Source organism: Sus scrofa, chromosome 16, assembly GCF_000003025.6.
Source record: "Sus scrofa isolate TJ Tabasco breed Duroc chromosome 16, Sscrofa11.1, whole genome shotgun sequence".
Classification (NCBI taxonomy): domain Eukaryota; kingdom Metazoa; phylum Chordata; class Mammalia; order Artiodactyla; family Suidae; genus Sus; species Sus scrofa.
Window position 1 is genome coordinate 79,047,589 of NC_010458.4, and position 15,274 is coordinate 79,062,862.

Genomic DNA, 15,274 nt, shown 5'->3' on the forward strand with positions numbered 1-15,274 from the left:
GTGTAGCCCAGCAGCTGTAGCTCCGAATCAATCCCAGGCCTGGCAACTTCCGCATGGCGCAGGTGTGGCCCTAAAAAAAGGAAAAAAATCAAAATCCACTTGTAAAGGAGGGTAGCACCTTATAAAAGTATCCACTCGAAGAAAGCGGGAGCTGATTCATGGACGACAATCACCGATGCAGAAAAATCGTTTCGTCTTCAGAGTGTTTGGAGTTAAGTACCCGCTGCGCTTGGTCCCCTGCTGGGGGTCCTTCGGCAGGCCTGTCCGCTAAGCCTGGGAAATCACGTAAGCAGGTAAAGGAGCTGGAACCTCCCTAAAACGGGACGCAACTTCCTGGAGCCGCCGTTCCTTCCAGCTCTGGCCGTGAGGCTTCCCGCAGCTGTCACAGCTGTCCTCGGAGCTCTGGTATGACCCGGACACAGGGACAAGGAGTCCTGCACCCAGCTCGTCGGCGATGACACAGATGGGGCAAGGGTGGCCACAGGGTGTCTGTGCAGAGGGTCTGGGCTGTTGAAACAAAGGAGGGCTGGTGGGTCCCCGGAGGGACGGAGTCAGGGGTCTGCCTGCTGGGCCAGCTCCCAGGGGCTCGCCTCCCCGCACAGACGGCCTCCATGTGGCATACCCCCTGGCTTCTCAGGGCTTTGCAGGACGGTCCAGAACGGTCGCCCCGCCAGCCCCAGATGTGGGTCCCCGAGGACAGCAGTGCTGCGAGAGGGAGGGCAACGGTGAGCTGCGAGGATCCTTCTGGGGACGGAGGGTGACGCTCGAAGAGGCATTTTCGGCAAGGGGGTGCCCAGAGCCACGCTGCCACGAGTGGGACGGGTCCTGGGGGAGGGGCCAGCCCTCCCTGGGGCGGAGGTGCTGAGGGGCCAGGTATGGCTTTGGCTGGGCCACTCCAGGGAAGGTGTAGGGCCACCCTGCCACCCCGCTGCCCTCCTGGTCCTCCACCTGGGTGCAGCCGCCCCGGGCGGGCTCAGAGGAAGGCCTGGGTCTCATGCTCTGTGAACAGATGACAGCAGTTCCAGAGCTGGCCTCTTCCAGGTGAAAACCAGCCTCCTGAGCTGTGCACTAAAACTTAGGGGCATCAGGCACGTGGTCCCGCTAGGACCCGGGAGGGACAGGTAGAGGGGGAGGGCCTTGGCCGAGTCTGGCCCTCAGGCCTGAAGCACTGGCCCCGTTTCGTCAGGCAGGTCGCCCGCAGCCTCTGTCCCAGGTGCCTCACGCCTCGCAAAGCTCCAGCCCCGCACGGACAAGTTCATGTCCACGTGACTGCAAACCCGGCTGTCACGTCGTGATCAGAGTGACCAGATCCGCTCGGCTCTCTGTCCCCACCCAACTCCACACACAGATGTGACGCACGCACACACAGAGACAGACCACGCGGACACACGTGGACCCACGGGCACGGAACGCAGACCCCCCCCCACAGTGCACACGTAACATGGACACACATGCACAGGCACAACAAAACGCGCATCATACACACAGACACGCCTCACAGGCCTCACGCCCCAAACATGTCATGCGTGCACACACACGCACACACACATGCACAGGCACAGGCACGTGCAGCCGTGGATACACAGGAGGTTGAAAGATGATAATAAAAAGATAAGCTTAGTATCTGGAAACTCGCCACGAGTGTCAGTCCTCAGCTGTGTGTGTTTCCCAAAGTTAACAGTTTTCCTCGGCAAAGAGGGAAAAACGACCACTGAGGGGCAGGGAGGTACTGAGGGCGAGGGGCCCACGCACCCGCGTGGACAGCAGTCCGCGGGGGACGCGGCGAGGCCGGCGCTGGGATGAGGGCACAGCCCTACCCAGGACACCCTGCGGGCTGCCCCTCTCGCAGGCGCTAAAGGGTCCTGCCTGGGGCCCTGGAGGGCCCGCTCCCCTCCTGAGGGGCCTCACCCCGGGCAGCCTGGCCACCCTCCCGGCCCTGGGCCGCTGCCCTCAGAGCCTGGAGAGATGAGGCCCCAGAGCCGGGTCTCCATCTCCAAGCCTGCAACTCACCACCCTGGACGCACGACGGAAGCTTCGGCCGGTTTCGAGCAGCACGGCCCTGCTGACTCCCCTGAAAATCCACCACAGGCGCTGCCACCCGAGGGCTCATCTGACGCTGGGCCAGCGGCCCTTCAGCCCTTCACAGCCCAGCAGCGTGGCCAGGCCGGGGGCCGGGCAGCGGGCTGGAGGGGGGCCCTGGAGCGCCTCCCGGTGGCTCCATGCCCGCCCCCCTTCTCCCCATCCTCCTCCACACCTGGCCCCGTGGACGGCCGCCCCCGGCAGCTGCCCCCGGAGCCCTGCTCCACGAGGTGCTGGGGGACAAACCAGGGCTCCGGACGCGCGGCTCTGAGACTCGGAGGGTTTCCTTTGCAGCCTCTTCCGTCACATGCGTGTCATTTGGTTTTGTGACCACGCAACCTCAAGTGCAAGAGTGAGCGATGCCTGAACAGTTCAGTATCAGAAAAAGAACGTCCACGACCCCTGAACATGGACGTGGACGTGGAGGTTTCCCGCCTCCCGCCCTGCGGGGTGAGTTCTACTGACAGTGATTAAACCTCACCAACCTCACAACTAAGACCACGGAGAGGATGCGCTCTGCGTTGCACACCACAGGGTGCAAAAGGGACGCGGCGTTGTTTTAAACCAACAATGAGGAACATTGAATGAAAACCTGCTTGAAGCTGTTCACGGACCGAGGCAGTGACACGGAAACGGAATGTGCCTCCCGCCCTTTGATTAAGCTTGCTGGCCACTGATGGACGTCCCTTCCCCTGAGATGCTAGAAAGATCCACAGAGGAGGAGGCTTTCCCATGGCCATCTTATCAAGCTGGGCCAGGTCTGCCCAGTGCTGGCAAAGCCAGACGCCACCTCAGGTGCCACGAGAAGGGGCATGGGAACCAAGCTGACCACCCGGTGCCTGGGCTTCTGGTTCTCCAGCCAGAGCTGGCCTTGGAGAGCGACGTGCCTTAGCTCCCAGCCAGCAAGGAGGGGGCGCTTACTGATTCACTTCATTTCTACAGATTTGGGGGTTTCTTGCTGTGCAGGTGTCTTCAACATAACTCCCTTCATGAAATGTATATACCAAAAAATACAGGGTACCAGCTACCAAAGCTAGAAAAATAGGAGCCTGACCGTACCGTGGGTGAGTCAAAAGCATTCTTTTCACTGATACTCTAATCACCTGAGCACGTATCTCTAAAAATTAAATCTTTTCATCTTGAAGCACCGAGTCGCAAGCAGGCACCAGGTTGTTCACAGCCATGGTGATGCCGCTCTTTTGTGAGATGAGGCCAAAGAAGGGCAGCCGACTGCCAGGGTCTGTACACCCCCGGTGGTCTCAGCACCCCTGAAAGTGCAAGGCAGAGCCAGGGCTTAGGGGCCTGAACTCTTACAATTTGGGTTGCTTTCTTTGGGAAAGCATAAAAAAAAATCTCATTCTTTAATTGTTGCAAAGCCATACACTATGTGCCCCTGCTTCCAGCGTCTCGAAGGAGCCCACACGGCTTGAGGCCTCATCTCCAGGGCAGTGCACTGGGGGCTCACGTGGATGCTGGCCAAGCTCTGGTTGGAGCAGATGCTGGGTACTTGGCAGCAGTGTGACTTCCATGCCCACCCCCAAGACCCCAAGGGAGGTGTGAGACCTGGACCCACACCCGGTATTCAGGCTCACCTGGGCTTTCCATCCTCAGGTAAAGGTCATTCCAGAGCAACGGAGCTTTCTCTGGAGTCAGACCCTCCCATCTGGACTGATTTTCACATACACCTGGGAATATCTGCCATCAGAGGATCAGCCTTCTCCCTTCTGCAAAGTGGGGTCCTGTGCCCTCTCCTGGGCTGTGCCTTCTCCTCTTGTTTCAGCAGCCTGTATCCTGCAGTAGCTATTTGGGAAAGAGTGCCCAGATTATAAATGTTTTGAGACCATTTATAATGGAAAAAGTTTGATTCTTTCCTTATACCTGAATGACAGTTGAGCTGGGTATAGCATTTCCTTCAGAATTTTGAAGGCACTTTTTCACATTCTTTTTGTTTCTAGTGTTGCAATGAATAGGTTCTGAAACCATTCCAGTTCGTAGTCTTTCCTTTAAAGAAGCTTCTCTTTGGTCCCAGGGTTCTGAAGTTTATAAAGATGTGCCTTGATGTGACTCTATCTCATCTAGAATCTATTTCATGCTCTGTGATAATAAATATCCTAGGAAATTTTCTTGAATTATTTCATTGATGATTTCATCCTCTCTGTTTTCTCTTTCTCTGGTTCTTTTTCTCTTTTTGGAACTCCTATTATTTAAATTTTTTATCATTTTGTCTTTGTTTTGTGCATGTGTGGTTTTCTTTCTTTTCTTTTTTCTTTCCTTTTTTTTTTTTTTTTTTTTTTTTGCCATGGCATCCAGCAGCTTCTTCTTAGATCTCAGTTCCTAGAAAAGGGGTTGAACCTGGGGCACAGTGGTAAAAGCACAGAATCTCTAGACCACCAGAGAACTCCCCTGTCTTTTTTTGTTGTTGTTTTTGCTCTATTTTATGTGCATTTCCTCAACTTTAACTTCTAATCATTCATTTTTTAAAAGTTCTGCTATTTTTCCATTTTTTTTCTTTTTCTTATTAACTATTTCTATTCATAGCACTTTCTTTTTGTTTCATGAGGACAATATCTTTCCTTAATTTTTTGAGAATATTAATGACAGGGTTTTTTAAAAAGATTCCTCCCCAAATGATCTCTTTCTCCATGTTGCTCTTTCATGATACTTGATAAAATCTGCTCATAATTAAGAGAGAGAGCTAAACATCTGAGTGGAAGCTCTTAGCAAATAAATGACCTGTCTACTGGGGAGCCTGAGTGTTAGTGTATTCCAAACTCTCCTCCTGAGTTGATGAGATTCTCCAGTGCATGTTTCTATGTGTAGTAAGCCAAACAGAGCCCTGCAAAGATTTGTCCACACCCTAATCTCCAGAACCTGTGAATATTACTTTATCTGGAAAGGGGGTCTTTTTAGATGTAATTAAGTTCAAAATCTTAAAATGAAGTTATTATCTTGGATTGTGTGGGTGATCCTTAAATGCTATTACAAGTGTCCTTATAAAAGAAAGGCATATAAAGAGACACAAATGGAGACACAAATGATAACGGGGTAAAGAGAGATATGGCTGTGAGCTGAGGACACCAAGGATCGCATTCCCCCCAGAGCCTTTGGGGAAAGCACAGCCCTACCAGCACCTTAGTTTCAGACCTCAGAGCTCCTGAGCAGTGAGAGAATAAATTTCTGTTGTTTGAAAGCACCTAGATGGTGTTGATTTGTCCCAGTAACCTCAGGAAGCTAACACACACCCCTCCCCAGCACTCTGAAGGCCCTGGGTGAGCCTATCTGTGCGGTTGGGGAGAGTCTATCAAGCAGCCATGCTGTGCCCAGACCCTGCTGGGCCCCTGGAGAAATGGCTCCGGGGGGTGGGTCATTGCCAATGGAACAGAGGATGAGAGCCTGCTGTCTCAAGACTGCCTCCACCCTGCCCCTGAACTCCATTTCCAGAGAAATATGACACGAGATTCTGAGTCTCTTGGGGATTCTGTGGCATAAATTGGGCTGTTCCCAGCTTTGTTCTTCCCGACGTAGGGTTCCATCTTCTTGCTTCTAAGTGAAGTGGGTGGGCTGGGGAGGGAGGAGCTGGAAGGGCGGCACCTGGTCCAGAAGGGCTCCTGGCAGGTAGGAGCATGACAGGAGGGGCGCTCAGGTATACCGTTCCTTGGAGTGCATGTGAGTGGAGGGGCTTCCCTGTCCGGGGACAGCCTCTGGTGATTGTGGTAATAACTGCTGTTTCTTCCACGTGTTTGTGGGGCCCACTGATCACAGCTCAAGTTCATTCACTTTGTAGGAATCAATGAGGCACAGTTTTCCAAAGATTTGGTTCATCTCTGAAGACTGAGGGGAAGGGCCAGGATTCTGAAAGCTCTGGCATCCCCACTGGAACCCAGGGCGCTGTCTGAGGTGCTGAATCCCACTGCTCAGGCCCGGATAGCACTGCCCCTGCCAGCACATGCAGGCCTGGCAGACATGCACAAGGTCAGGGCCTTGGCCTCTCACCGTGCCTTTGCCTGCTGGTGCCCTTGCTTCTGAGGGCTCCCTGGGCACTGTGGCAGCCAGGCCCGAGACGATGGCTCGAATGAGGAGACCCCCTTGCCGTCTGCACTGCCTGCACCTGTCCAGGCAGAATCCTCCAGCCAGCATGCTCCCAGCCCGTCTGACATGAGTGGTGTCACATTGGGGTCGCACCAGGTAGACCTGGGGAGAGGGTGCCCCTTGGGGGTAACGAAACACAGAGACCAGGATGAGTCTGGGGGCCCCTGCAGACCCTGATAAGAGGCTGGGCCCTGTGGCTGCAGCAGCTGGGGGAACTGTGCCAGGTGGATTATCAGAGATGGGACAAGATAGGGCAGGAGAAGAGAAACTGGAACCAGTGAAAACCTTGTGACAGAGGAGAAGCAAGTTCCCACCAGTTCCACCAGCAGCCGCGGAAAGGGGGACTTTCTGCCTGAAATAGTGACACCCGTGAGGTCACTGAACAGTGACTTGTGGATGGGAACTTATGAACCTGGACTTCATGGCCCCGCATGATTGCTTTATATGGAGAGTGGAAATGCCAGTCGCACATGACGCTGAGGTCTCTGACGTCACCTGTCCACCCACACTCTCCTTCCAGCCTTTAGACCGAGTCTCCGGGAGTAACTCCCCATTTCCTCCAAGGGTCAGCTCATCTTACTCTGACTTCTGATCTGATGACCGTCCTGGGTTCTCCCATGAGCGAAGTTGTCAGGTACAGGCGGGGCCCGCGATCAGATGGCTGCCGCAGAAATGGTTCTTAGCACCAAGGGACGGGACCACCTGCCCTCTGTCAGCTGCACCGCCCGAAAGACTGGCGTTCACTTACAGCTCACCAACACCTGTGCATGGCGGTTCGTGACCCCATGGGGTTCAGGTGCACCCTGTTCACCACCGCAGGACCCAGCCCAGGCACAGTGGTCATTACCAGACGGAACAGAAGCCTCTGGAGGAGGCTCGGCTTCCCACAAACCCACAGGCTCCAGGGAGGAGCAAGGAGGGGAGCTTTTGAGGTGCTCGTGATGGAGCAGGGCAAGGCCTGGGAGGAAGAACTCGGGGCACACTTGCCAGCCTCCAGTCAGCAAGACCACCAGCCTCTGGTCCGTGAACTCACAGAGAGAGGGTGGGGGATCCTCAAGGGTCTGAAAAGCAAAGGCCGCAGAGAAGACTGCCCGATGGGAAGAGCCAAGGACTCAGCCAGCGCCCAGCATAACTGGAGCACCTGGCAGCTTTCTTGGTTGGGTTGCTTTCTTCTTGGTCCCTAAGCACCCCGAGGGCTCCAGGCTGCAGACGCAGCCATACCTCCAGATATCAGAGTGGGCTGGGGGCTCTGTCTTCCCCGGTTGCCAGGTGAGCTTGAGAGGCCATTGCTCCCCATCTTTGTCCCACGTTTTGTTCTAATACACCTCTGGGGCCAAAGAAATCTGAAGTCAGTTAACCTTGTTGTCCAATTCTGGGCTTCGGATGTGATTTGAAACGATGCACCAGCACCCTGGATTCAAGCCTCTCCTTCAGCGCTCAGAGCCACAGTGCCAGCTCGTCTGCCCCAGGAAAGCCCTCAGCAAAGCCTGGGAACAGCCACATCCTTCCATTCCCGAGGGCTTTCAGCAGCTGTGCTGCAGGGACCTCCGACAGGCTGTGGGCTGGCCCTCGTGGCTCAGGACCCACACAGCCCCTCGCTCCATGGCCTGATCGCCGGACTCCACGGCAGATCCTAAGAGCAGCAGACTGCTTCCATTTCAAACAAATAAGAACGTGCCCCTTCTGTTCGTCATCCACAGAGAGACTCCCTTTGCATATTTATTTAATGTTAAATTGATGGATTAAATCATACCAAGCTCGAAATCAATCCTGCCTCTATCCATTAGAACGGACCAAATCCCCCAGTGGGGACAGAGCACAGAAAATGCATTCAGAGACACTGATAAGTCCGGGCCCATTATATGTCATTTTAAACAAAGAGCCCCAAAAGCCCTTTGGAGACGCTCTATCAGCTATTAAACAGAGACGCCGCATGCACAGGGAGATGGATGGCTAGCCTTCGCCTCCCCCGAATGGCGCTCCCCGGGCCGATGATCACAGGGAAAGGCCTCTCTGTGTCTCTGGCACAGTCCTCGGGCAAACAGATGCCTCCACGCTGGGCTTTCCCTTTGTCTCTCCCGAGGCGCTGTCAGTTAACAAGTGCCAGGTGGGGACCTCCCGCTCTGCACCAGCTTAGTGAGCAGACGCACGCGGTGTTTGCAAGCATCTTGTCTTTCCATCTCCTGAAGCATCACCCAGTGACTGCGTCTAGATCAGTCACGGGCTCCCTGGGCCGAGGAGAGTGACCAGGGTCCCTGCTGCAGTGGGGTGGCTCTCCAGCCTCAGGTGGACAGAGGGGCTAGGGGCCTTTCTGGGTTCCCTGGGGAAACTCGAACTCTGAGTCTAGTTCTGGAGGTGAAACTACTCCAGCCAGCCCATCATCTTTCCTCTCCCCACAGTGGCCAATTGTCCTGTCTTGCCCTGCTGAGAGTTTCCTACCATCTGTCTTCTCACGCTTTCTCCCCACCCACAGCTGAACTAACGGAAGAGAGCCCGGAGCACAGTCCACGTGGGGACACGTCAAAGTGCCCGGAGGAAGGCGGAGGACCCTCTGGGGACACCAGTTCGCCCATCCATGCAGTCTCCCCTGACGTCCAGGCCCCTCCACAAACACGAGGGTTTTACTCATTAAACTATTCCACTCATTGGCTTCACGCAGTTTTCGTCATCCGTGGAAGTCAACATAGACATAAGGTGTATTTTTGAAAAGTCACTGGAACTTTTACTTCCAAGCAAGGTGTAGTAGATTTCTGCAGAGTACAGCATTCAAAAATCTGGGGAAAACTGGAATAAATGACAAAAATCATAGGTTTGAAGAGTTTAGAGAGCAGTGAAAGCAATGAGCGCCAGAGGAGCCGAAACCCCAGCGCCGGGCCAGAAGGCAACGCCAGGATCCTTATTCCCACAGCACCTGAGAGATGGAGCCCCCCAAAGGGAGGGGCTTGCAGCCGGCTGGCGCTCTCCTGCCGAGAGGTTCACCGGGTCTTGAAGTCCTAGCAGGCTGGATGACTCCAGAGGAGCTGGGTCCAGCCCCAGTGACCACTCAACCCCAACCCAGTGCAGTTCCCTGCTGACCTGGTGTGGTCACAGCCCTCACACCGCAGATCAGCCCTCACACTGCAAACGCAGAGGAGAGGAAGCTCCAGGTGAAACAACTCACCTTTGACGTGGTGATACTCTTAATCGTAATATCCAGCAGGCAATCAAATTTTGTAAGAAATGTTAAGAGGCAAAGGACTTGATGAGAGTTAATGGAAAGATACCAGAAGTAAGAATAGAAAGACAGCTACCGATAATTCAAATTTGGGCGTTATCAAACAAGAACTATAAATAGAAGTATAAAATAGGCAGAAAGATAAAATGGATTAACGATTGGAAATTTCAATAGAGAATAGTAATCACACAGAAGAAGCTAATTGTCATTCTGCAACGAAAAATACAATATATGAAACTTAAAACTCCATCAGGAGAGCTGCTCATCAGCTGAACGTTGTGGAAGCAGGGTTAGACAACAAAAGGACGGATTAACAAGGAAACCTCGGCAGGTCCCGTCGCGGCTCAGCAGCAGCAAACCCAGCTGGTGTCCGTGAGGCTGTGGGTTCAACCCCGGCCTCTCTCGGTGGGTTAAGGACCCAGCACTGCCATGAGCTGTGGTACAGGGTGCAGACGCGGCTCAGATCCCACATTGCTGTGGCTGTGCTGTAGGCCGGCAGCCACAGCTCTGATTCAATCCCTGGCCTGGGAACTTCCATATGCCACAGGTAAGGCCCTAAAAAAAAAAAGAAGGGAGTTCCCGTTGTGGCTCAATGGTTAACGAAACCAACTGGTAACCATGATGTTGTGGGTTCAATCCCGCGTTGCTATGGCTGTGGTGTAGGCTGGCAGGTGCAGCAACAATTCGACCCCTAGCCTGGGAACCTCCTTATGCTGTGGGTGTGGCCCTAAAAAAAAGACCAAAAAAAGCAAATAATAATGATAATAATACCTTAACTGAAACCCAGAGAGAAGAATGGAAAATCATAACAGACTAGGAGTTCCCTGGTGGCACAGCAGATTAAGGAGCCAGTGTTGTCACTGTTGTGGTGTGGGTTTGGTTCCTGACCCAGGAACTTCTGTGTGCCATGGGCATGGCCAAAATGGAAAAAAAGAAAAAGAACAGCAACAGACTATAAAGAACACATGGAGCCTGTTAAAAATGCTACTTGTCACATAATCGCATCCCACAAAGAGGAAGGGATGGAGTGGAACTACACATGAAGACATAATAGTTGAGATTTTTTCCAAAGTGAAAGATATCAGCACATAGACACAAGAAACTTCATAAGCACAGTATTATTTTTAAAAACCCACCTCTGGACACATTATAGTCAAGCAGTTTAAAACCAATTACAAAGAAAAACAAAATCTAAGATTAGCCAGAAGAAAATGGCAAGTACTTTCAAAGGGGAGGGAAAGACGAATCAATGACGTTTCAGCAGAAAATCGCAGGATGATGGGACGCTGTCTTTGGCTACGGAGAGGAAAGGTCAAACACTGCCCACCTGGAAGTCCGCACGTGACAAGGTGTTCTGCAAATAATGGAGGGAAAATAAAGACGTGTTTGTACCAAAAAAGGATACATTTTCTCTCCAACACACTTGCGTTACGAGGCATAATGGAGCAAAAATTCTGCCTGACGGGAAGGAAAGGAAGCAAACACATGCGGAAACGAAGAGCCCCAGAAAGGGTCAACTGCAGCGCGAGGCTGCGAAGAGTGCTGCGGAAGCAGAAACAGGACATCTGGCAGCAGCTTCCTAACAAAGGCGGAAGTAAAACAGAACCCCAAGGACACACGAAGCAAGAGTGGATACAGGACAAAAAAATTGTGTGAGATTCACCACTTGCTCAAGTGCAGTGAAAACCCTAATTTCAGGTAGTTTTCTATAAATCAAGTATGCACATTTTCAACTCGAGGGAAATGAGAAATGCATAGCTCTCCTTGCATGGAGTTACATCAGGAGGGGAAAGTTAAGTAATAAAAATACTTCCCTAGCCCAAAGGAGGAAAGGAAGACTAAAGAATAAAGGACGGTGCGAAGGAGCAAGACCGAATCTCAAGCGATCAGGCTGCCGTCAGACGACGGCTGCGATTAAACTGAATGTTAGTGAAACAACGCTTTCGTGGTGACCCCGCACCCCAGTGCTGTTTTTAAAAAAGAAGAGAATGGCCAACTCTACGCTCATTAGGAGACGTGCTCTAAACACGATGACACGGGTTGAAGCAAACACATGGGGAACAAGCAAACACGAAGGCAAAAGAAAAGCAGCGGGTTAGATGAACACAGAGACAGGTAATTCGAGGGGACAGCAATTGCAAACGGTGAGGACAGACATTGCAGAAGAAGCGGGGCACATGACAGGAAGATATTAAAACCTGTATGCACAACTTAAAATATGGAAAGAAAAGCATAGAAAAAATTTTAAAATACAGATTAGAGGAGTTCCCTGGTGGCCTAGAGGGTTAAGGATCTGGCATGGTCACTGCTGTGGCTTGGGTTACGGCTGTGGCTCAGGTTTCATCCCTGGCCCAGGAACTTCCACCTGCCATGAGCACAGCCCCCTCCCCCCGAAAAAGATGACAACCACACAACTTGACGGTAACAGAATAGACATACAGTAAACACTTCACCAATTACTGCAGCGCATCCATTTCTTTTAAACGGCAAGTGGGATGTTTGCTCTGACTGACCACATTCTGGCCGGAGAGTAAGTCCAAGCTCTTCCTCAGGAGGGAATTCACACAGGGCGTGCGCTCTGCTTGGTGTGATTCAACTGAGACTCAATGACAGAAGCGTGGGTAAGGGAAGAACTCGCCATGGAAATGACAAGGTATTTTCGGTGGAAAGACAATTGAAATAAGACTTATTGACACGTGTGGAGTTGCAGCTAAAGTTCTATATAAAAGGTGTATTTATAGTTTCAAGAGCATGCATTCAAAATAAGAAAGAATAAGAATCAATTACCTAAGCTTCTCTCTGCTAAGACTAGGGGAAAACATCTCCAAACAAAAAAAGAAAGTAATAGAAGCAAGAAAATAGCAAAGGTGGTAGAAGACGTTACTCACGCAGCAGATACGCAATGAGGAAAAAGTCCACAACTGGCCCTATGAGAAGATTCATAAAAATTAATGAGTTACTGAGAATAGACAAGAAGTGGAAATCAAATTAGAGGAGTTCCCGTCGTGGCTCAGGGGTTAAGGAATCCGACTAGGAACCATGGGGTCGCGGGTTCCGTCCCTGGCCTTGCTCAATGGGTTGAGGATCCGGCGTTGCCGTGAGCTGTGGTGTAGGTCACAGATGCGGCTCGGATCCCCCGCTGCTGTGGCTGGGGTGCAGGCCAGCGGCTGCAGCTCCGATTAGCCCCCTAGCCTGGGAACCTCCAGAAGCCGCGGGTGTGGCCCTAGAAAGACAAGAAAGAAGGAAAGAAGGAAAGAAAGAAGGAAGGAAAGAAAGGAAGGAAAGAAGGAAAGAAAGAAGGAAAGAAGGAAGGAAGGAAGGAAGGAAAGAAAGAAATCAAATTAGAAAGCTTAAGAGGAAAAAAAAAAAGGTATGTGACTATAGACCCTACAGGCTTTCAAAAGTTAATAAAAAGATAACATAAAGACATTTATGCTGCTAACTATATAGCTTAGAAGTAAACAGACTGCTTCAAACGACCCACCAAAACCACACAGCCCAGCAAATGCAGATACGATTACATTTGTTAGTGATAAGAATTTTTAACAAAATAACCTCAGATCTAGATGTCATCCGTGGTTAATTTCTTCCAAACATTCAGGGCAGAAATAGGAACGACAGAACAAACCCCTTCGGAGGACGTAGACAGAAGAAGTGCTTGCACCTCCTTTTATGCAGCCGAGAGAACCCCGACGTCGCAGGCTGGCGAGGTATCACAGGCCAAGGAAAGTGCAGAGCCCTGTCCGTCAGGAACACGTCATCGGCACCTCGGAGCCCTTCAGATCTAAGGCGCCCGGGGAGGAGGGTCTACGTCACGGCCGCGTTTGATGGTAACACCGCACAGTCACGAGCTTCTACTCCAGAAACGCGAGATCTCCCTGCCCGGGATCGTTTAACCTAACTCACCCCGTTAACGCGCCGGGAGCAACACCGTCTGATCGTCTCAGTAGTGCCGTCAACTGGACAAACCTCTCCCCACTAAGTGCAGACACGAGGCGAGGACGCTCGTCCTCGGCACTCCCTTCCAGCGTCGTGCTCTTCTCCAAACCAGCATTAGGAATTACCGGCGCATTTGTTAGGTTTGTAGGACATGAAGTTAGCAAACGAAAGTCAGTTGTGTTCTCATAGGCCAGCAGCAAACAACTAGAGAACAAAGCTTTTATTTTATTTTATTATTTTTTTGTCTTTTTGCTATTTCTTGGGCCACTCCCGAGGCACATGGAGTTTCCCAGGCTAGGGGTCGAATCGGAGCTGCAGCCCCCGGCCTACACCACGGCCACAGCAACGCAGGATCCGAGCCGCATCTGCAACCTACACCACAGCTCACGGCAACGCCGGATCCTTAACCCACTGAGCAAGGCCAGGGATCAAACCCGCAACCTAATGGTTCCTACTCAGATTCATTAACCACTGTGCCACAACGGGAACTCCGCGAGAACAAAGTTTTTAAATTTCCATCTAGAATAGCATCAAAAACACAAAATAGTAGGACTATGGGTGGTTTTCTTAATGCACAAGATTTCTACATTGAAAACCATAAAACATTTCTGAGGCAAATTCATGAAGCCTGAAACAACTGGCAAGCTATAGCACACCCCGCAATGGAAAATTTAGCACAATTGTCCATTCGCCCCAAACATGTCTACCTTTTAAACACAACCCTTTCCAATTTCCAGCAGACTTTTTATTGGAAAAATTGGCAGGCTGGTTGAAAATTTATATTTAAGAAAGCAAAAGACTGAGAAAAGCCGAAGCAGTGAAAAAGAAGAAGAGAAGTTCCTGTCGTAGCGCAGTGGCTAACGAATCCGACTAGGAACCATGAGGTTGCGGGTTCGATCCCTGGCCTTGCTCAGTGGGTGAAGGATCCGGCCTTGCCGTGAGCTGTGGTGTGGGTCGTAGACACTGCCCAGATCCCGCGTTGTTGTGGCTCTGGCGTAGGCCGGCGGCTACGGCTCCGATTCCACCCCTAGCCTGGGAAACTCCATATGCCGCAGGAGTGGCCCTAGAAAAAAAGGCAAAAAGCCAAAAAAAAAAAAAAAAAAAAAAAAAAAGAAGTCTGAGAACTACACTATAGTCTTCAAGACTCACTAAAGCCTGCAGGACCAAAAGGGTGTGGGTGGCCCAAAACAAAAGCCCCGTGAGACGGAGGAGACACAGACACAGACCCACATTTCCAGACACACTTGATTTAAAAAAAAAAAAAATCTTTTTTTTTTTCTGAGCAGTGACGACGCCAGACCCTTAACCCATTGAGCCACCAGGGAATTCCACGCGCACTTGATTTTTAACCGAAACTATAGCACTCTACTAGGGAAACAGGAGATTTGAACACAATCATTCTGGAGCAACAGGATCCACACACACACACACACACACACACACACGAAATGAACCTCAGCCCAAACTCACATCACACGCAAAAATTAACTCCAGATGAACATGGATGTGTGAACATGAAAGCCACAAACTTCTGGAAGAAAGCCCAGGAGAACGGCTTCCCCACCCAGGGTGCACCAAGTCTCCAGAGACAGAGGACGGGAAGCGGCAACCACTAATTAATCATTAGGTTTCATCAAAATTTAAACTTTTGGAGCTCCCTGGTGGCCTAGCAGTTAAGGGTACAGCATTGCCACAGCTGTGGCACAGGTTCAGCCTCTGGCCCGGGAATTTCTTATGCCATGGGCAAGGCCAAAGAAAAATTTAAACTTTCAGGTAAATAGTCAAACCATATTTGGGGTGTGGCAATGAATTAGACCAAGTAAAGAAAGAGCTTCTGCAACTTAATAACATAAAGACCATAATAAAAACAGGCAAACAGTTGCACATATAGAACACACGAGGGGAGGAGTTCCCACTGTGGCACAATGAGATTGTGGGCATCTTGGCAGCACC